Raw genomic sequence first — 6,868 nt, forward strand, 5'->3', positions numbered from 1 at the left:
CCCAGCCCCATGAGTTAATTTTTCTTAAGGATATATTTTTGTTCTTTTTGTTCCAACTGCATTATAAGGACAAGGGTCATTTCTTATACAACTTTTTAGTCCCTTTCACATCAAGACCACATACATTAAAGGATATTAGATATAGATATAAATTTTTAGAGATAGCATCTCGCTATGCAGTTCAGGCTAGGCTCAAATTCACAACGACCCTCCTACCTCAGCATCCTGAGTGCTGAGATCTCAAGGGTGCGTCACCATGCCCAGCAATTCCTTAATATACTTTAACAAATCATGGCAAAATATAAATCCCCACAGCAAGAAGCATGTTAGACTTTTATCTTCCCAACAGTAGTTCATGGAGCTGGGGATATAGCTCAGCGGCACAAGCGCCTGCCCAGAAAGTGCAAGGTCCTGAGTTTGATCCCCGGTGCCCAAAAACAAAACAACAAAACCCCCAAAAACCTCACTAGCTCATGCTAGGCAGATGGCTGGGAGTGTAGCTCAGGGAGACCTCTTGCTTAGTGTGCAGGAGGCCTCTAGGTTCTGTCTCCAGCCCTGCAAAAACAAAAAGCAGCTATAGTTGTAAAGAGAGTTGTCTACACAGAAATTTACGAGATAATTTTGGAAACTGAAATTGTTTTCTTGTGTGTGTGTATGCGTGGGTGCACCCATGTGTGTTTGAAACAGACACTCCCGCCCGGGCGTGGTGGTGCACGCCTGTAATCCCAGCACTTGGGAGGCTGATTGTGAGTTCGAGACTAGCTTGGGCTAAAAAGTGAGCTCAAGGCCAGCCTGAACCACATAGCGAGACCCTGTCTCAAAAAGACAAAAAAAAAAAAAAAAAAAGAAAATGCAAATATATCCCATGCTCTTGCATGGGTGGAACCAATATAGTCAAAATGACCATATATCCAAAATTGATAGACAAATTTAATGCAATCCCAATCAAAATCCCAAAAGCATTTTTCACAGAAGTGAGGAAAACAATCCTAAAATTCATTTGGAACCAGAAAGACCTAGAATAGCAAAATCAATCCTGAGTAAAAACAGTGAAGCAGGAGGCATCATATTCCCACACCTAAAGCTATATCACAAAGCTACAGTAATAAAAATAGCACAGTCCTGGCACAAAAACGGAAATGAGGATCATACAGAACAGAATAGAGGATGCAGAAACAGTCCCAAGTACATTCAACTACTTGATCTTTAACAAAGAAGTCAAACACATACATTTGAAGGCATAGACATAGAAAAGGACTTTCTCAACAGAACCCCTGCTGCACAAGAAATAGCACCAAGAATCAAAAATGGGATCATATCAAATTAAAAAGCTTAAGAGTAAGAAACCTGTGAAAAATATCACAGAGCACAGAACTTTAAGGACAAAGGGCGTACTAAACTCCAGGTCCCACACATGGAACCTGAATGATCACATGTCCCACAAGTAGGTTAATCACAGGCCTGCAGGCTGCTTTTTACTCCAATTAGTGATGGAAAATGGGGAAAAGAAGAAAGAAAAGTGGAGATAAATTCAAGGTGGACCTGTGGGGCTCATACCAGCTGTGACAAACACAGAGGCCATGCACTCCTCTCCCTCCTCCAACATAGTGGGACACACTAGGAAACTATTCCCAGCATCATGAGAAAGTTTATGGAGTTCCCCAGCTTAGCTTTTCTAGGGGAGAGGGAAAAGTTACACAAGTTTGCCTCAGTTTGAGTCCATAGGTTTCAGAGAGAGAGAGAGAGAAACCCAAAAAAATTACTCAAAAAACCTTACCTCTTGGCTACTTTTGCCAAATATGTACTAATTGGAGCAAGTTATGAAGCATTGTTTTAATTATAATATACATATGTATACAAACACATGCATAGAATTTATTTAGAATATATTTATATTAAAATATTGCCTATATGTACATATAATTCATTTAATTATCTTTAATATCCTTATAGCTAGGAGTATTTTTGTTTGTTTTATGTTAATTACCTTATGTTAATTGACAAAATTGTATTTATACAGCAAAAAAGCTTAAAAAGCTTTTGCATTGCAAAAGAAGCAACAGAATAATAAGACAACCAACAAAATGGAAAATTTTTGTTCATTTTTTTTATTTTTAAGACAGAGTCTCACTATGTAGTTCAAATTGACCTTAAATTCACTGTGTAGTCCACAATGGCCTCAAACTCTCAGTGATCCTCCTGCCTCAGCCTCCTGAGTGTTGCAATTACAGGTGTGCACCACTATGCCAGGCAAGTAGTGACACTTTCTGAGTATAGCTTTTATGGCTTTGCTTGATAACTATACTAATATTTCACATACTTAAATATACACAAATCCAATAAGAATAGAAGGAAAATTCTTAAAAATAATGCAAACAAAACAGAAAAGCAGACCACTGTGTCTCATAAACCATAGGCAACATATCAAGCTTGAAGAGAACACAGTCCATTTGTTTCGTCCGTAAGGTACAGAGGGAAAATACCAACATTTTCAACAAAAAAACCCAACATTTCAAAAGTGTTACTGCCTCTTCATTCTCAACCCTTTTCACCCCTTCCAGGGTGAGTATTAACTATCTCAAAAATGGTTTACAGCCACTTCTTTTGCTATGCCTGGTTCTGAGGTCCCTCTTTGCAAGGTAAGAGTACCTGCTGTCTATTGATTAACTTTGGACTTTACACTATGGCTATAATGAGACAGAGTCCCATTTTATAACCTATTACATCTGTCCTGTCAATTTTTATGCTATTAATTTATTTTTAGGCAGCCTAGTTATCACAACAGGATCTTTAATCTTTTTTTTTTAGGATCTTTAATTTTTAAAAATGCCCTTTTACCTGGACATGGTGATGCACACCTATAATCCCAGCACTAGAAAGGCTGAGACAGAAGGACTAGCCCAAATTCAAGGCCAGTCTGGACTACATAATGAGTTTAAGGCCAGTTTGAACTAGAATACATAACAAGACCCTTTTTCAAAAAAGACGAAAAAGCAAAAACATGCCCTTTTATCAGGTATTTACACTATCTGTCCAGTCCATCTGCACAGGGGCTCAGGAACTGGCCGAAAGAACCCAGTGTCAAGGATGTTGAATGCAACTTATCCTGTTGTCCCAGAATTGTCCTCCTGTCCCCAAGTAAGGATGAGAGGCGGTAAGCACCCCTTCTGTTCCAATGGGAGTTGCATCCTTTGGAGTCGGGCTCTCCACATCTTACGAAGAGGAGATACGGTCAAGCACATTTCTACCAACGTCACTCCTCTCTCCACCACAGGGTGTATAAAGAACAGGGCCAGGCATGGTGGTGCACACTTGTAATCCCAGCAAATTTGGGAGGCTGAGGCAAAGGACTGCAAATTTGTTTTGGAGTATTTTTGTTTTCATTTTTTAAGACAGGATCTCACCAGACTGGCCTTGAAATCATTATGTAGCCCAGGCTGGCCTCAAACTCGTGGTGATCCTCCTGCCTCAGCCTCCTGAGTACAGACTTGGATTACAGGCATGCACCACCACATCCAGCTAGGATCTCAAATTTGAGCCCAGCCTGGGAAACATCAATTTAGTGAGACCCTGTTCAAGAGTAGTGAACAGCAGGGAAAGAGCCTGCCCGAGATTTGGTATCCAGCCCTGGAATATAACAACATGAGGAACAGAAGAAGGAAGAAAGTGGGTCCCTGAGACCCAGCAAGCTGAAGCCCACGGGGAGACTGAAGAGAGAGACCTCAACCCAGAAGAAGGAGGTAGCAAGTGGTGCTTTCTCCCTGAGCAGTGACTCACTGCAAGGGGCGTGGCTCAAACCATGAAGGGACAGCACAGGGTGATTACTGGCAACCTTAGAGGCCTCCACGGAGAAACGCACTAGTGGAACACAGCAGTGGATGCCGTGGACTGCAGTGGCTGGTGGGTTCTTCTGGTTCAGACGTCCCCCAAGAGAGGGTGATTGGCCAGTAGCCATCTTGGGGCGGGGCCAACTGACAGAACGCGGGCCAACTGCCAGCTGGCTCCATCTAGTGGCTGCCGCTGACAGGGTGAAGTGGAACTGAGATCAACTCGGCAAAAGGTCAGAGAGCCGAGTTCAAGCTGGCAGGAGGCACACTGAGCGTTCCGGGCTGAACAAACCCGGGTCCAGCCTCACAGCCAGAAACCAGCCCGAACTTCAGCGGGACGGAAAGCGCAGGCTTGCTGGGATTGTCCACTACCCTGCCATAACCTACCACTGGCTTGCTGGGGTTAATCAGTGTGAATCTGGGCGCTGTCTGCCAACCCTGTCTGCTAGTGACAGCAGAGACATGCCTTGAAACGGACATTTTTTCTTATTTCCTTCTTTTTTAATTCTTGTTTTATTTTGTTCCTTCTTGTTTTCATATGAATGTGAACATTGTTTTTAGTTTTGTTGTTATACTGGGCTGTTCTTGTTTTTACTTCTTCCTTCTCTCTTTCCCTCCTGTCTTCATCACCAGTTTCCCAAAGTTTGCATGATCTTCCTTTGTCCTCCAGCCTTGCTTCTAATCTCTTCCTCTTCTATTTCTCTATTCCCACCCCCCCCCAACCCCTTTTAAATGTTCTCCTCTGAGGGTAAAATTGTCATGCTGAGGGCATATTTACTGTGTACAATTTTCTGGTTTGTGATAGATTTTGTTATATAACCAAGAATTTAGTTCATATAGTTAAAAATGGCAAATTAGTACTTAATAAAAATAATTAAAAGAGAGGATGTAAACCGGGTATGGTGGCACATGCCTGTAATCCCAACACTTGCGAGGCTGAAGCAGGAGGATCATTGAGAGTTCAAAACCAGCCTGGGCTACAAAGTGAGCTCAAGGCCAGCCCAAACTGCATAGCAAGACCCTGTCTCAAAAAGACAAAAAAAAAAAAAAAGTGGGGGAATGTAGCTTGGTTAGAAAGCCCTGGGTTCAACCATGTATTACAGCAGCCATTGATATTTTCCTACTAATCTATCCATAACTGTGTAAAGTTTGTAATGTTCCTATCCTATTTCATAAATGGATGTATGTTTATTATTATGTGTTTCCTACAACAACCATTGAGAATAGTTAATGATTTTTCAATAGGTCACTCATGTATAGCTCTATTTATTTTCTTTAGAAGCCTCTTTGAAGATACCAAAGTATAGTACAACAACTCTTGATAATCTCCTACCTCTTTTGTCTCTAACTCACTATTATTTGTCTATTTGTTTTCCTGAGAAACTATTTTGTAGACAATAATATGTAAAATTATAACCATTGATAATTTCCTACCATTTTGTCTGTAATTTGCTAAGTCCCCCCTATTATTATGTTATCCTTCTTTTATTCTTTAAAATAAAAAAAAATAAAAGAAAGCCCTGGGTTCAGTACTGAGAAAAAAAATGGACTGGGGACCAGGGATGTATCTCAGAGGTGGAGCACTTGTCTAGTGCACACAAGGCTTTCATTTTGATCCCCAGCGTTGAAAAGAAAAAGGAAAAAGAACTGATAGGACAAACAGAAACAGGCATTACTTGCGTTATTTGCTTTATGGAATATTACAGTGTTTGTGGTAGGATAATATTTATTTATTCCAAGGCAGAAAAGTGCTTCCTCCTCTCCCCAAGCCAAAGATAAGGACATTTCAAGTGAGGCGCTGGTAATATTAGTGGGACTGTGAAGGCAAGTCTTTTGTGTCATTTCCTCTGGGTAGGAGCTCAGGACTTGCCAGCCCATTCTAATCAGGGTTGACTGACATAAGCGTATGTGAGCATTTAACCTGCGCAAACAAGAACACTAATCAGTTTTTTAGCTAGATTTCTGAAGGCAGAAAGCCCATTGGAATAATTTGTACCAGCAGGGTCTGTAGGTCTCTTGGTGAAGTATACCTTAAAAGAAAACGTGGCCATCACCCTTGCCATGCATCCCAGTTTGGAATCTCCTCTTGAAGGGCCTCGAGTGTCTGAGAAGAAGCAGGAGGAGTAGGAGAGGTCAGGAGGCCAGTGCACCTAGCAAAGGGATGTTGAACCTGAGATTAGGATGGGAAATTAGGGACCTGGCAGCACCATTTAAAGAGATCTCCAGTGAGAGAAAAGTACATTGAAGATACATACTACTCAAAGAAAAAGAAAATAGGTGGTACACACCTATAATCCCAGCACTTGGGAGGCTGAGGCAGGAGGAACACAGGGAGTTGGAGGTCAGTCTGGGCTACATAGTGACATTCTCCCTCAAATAAAAAATTTTAGTTAAGTAATTAATTTTAAAATTACACACAGCTGGGTATGGTGGCACACACCTGTAATCCCAGTACTCAGGAGATTGAGGCAGGAGGATCACTGTGAGTTTCAGACCAGCCCGGGCTACATAGTGAGTTCAAGGCCAGTCTGAACTCCGTGACAAGACCCTATCTGAAAACACACACACACACCAAAACAAAGCAAAAGAAAACCCCACGGCACACACTTCACTTAGAAACCACCAGGCATAACCAGAATAGGAAGCGTCCTCCTCACAGCTGACCGCACCTGATCCATTAAGTGGAGAAACAATCACAGTGTCCACCTTCTTTCTCTCCCTAAAGACAGCTAGAACTCAAAATCTAGTAGCATCAAAAATCAAACAAGAAAAACAAAACAAAACAAATTCTGAATCCTCTATACAATCAGAAATTTAAAACAGTTGAACGAAGTTATTGTTTTTTTTAAATAGTTTTAGGGCTGAGGATATGGCTCAATGGCAGAGTGCCTGCCTTGCATGTGTGAGATCATGGGTTTAATTTCCAGTGTGGAAAAAAAAGCCTAAAAAATAGTTTTACTATTCAATACATTTCAACCAAAAAATATATATATCCTGGTACCGGAAAAAAACCAAAAACAAACAAAAAAAAAACAAAATAT

At 41.2% G+C, this 6,868-nt stretch overlaps 1 long non-coding RNA gene across 1 annotated transcript in view; it reads left to right on the forward strand.

Annotated features, from left to right (window-relative positions):
* Nucleotides 1–3,952: 3,952 nt before the first annotated feature.
* The window catches only part of LOC102015792, a 7,214-nt gene continuing 4,298 nt past the window's right edge, over nucleotides 3,953–6,868 (forward strand). The window contains exon 1 of the long non-coding RNA XR_265117.1: nucleotides 3,953–4,060. This is a non-coding gene — a long non-coding RNA (uncharacterized LOC102015792). The remainder of the gene's footprint in view (nucleotides 4,061–6,868) is intronic.

The sequence above is a fragment of the Chinchilla lanigera genome, unplaced genomic scaffold (genome assembly GCF_000276665.1).
Source record: "Chinchilla lanigera isolate Chin_1 unplaced genomic scaffold, ChiLan1.0 scaffold00187, whole genome shotgun sequence".
NCBI lineage: Eukaryota > Metazoa > Chordata > Mammalia > Rodentia > Chinchillidae > Chinchilla > Chinchilla lanigera.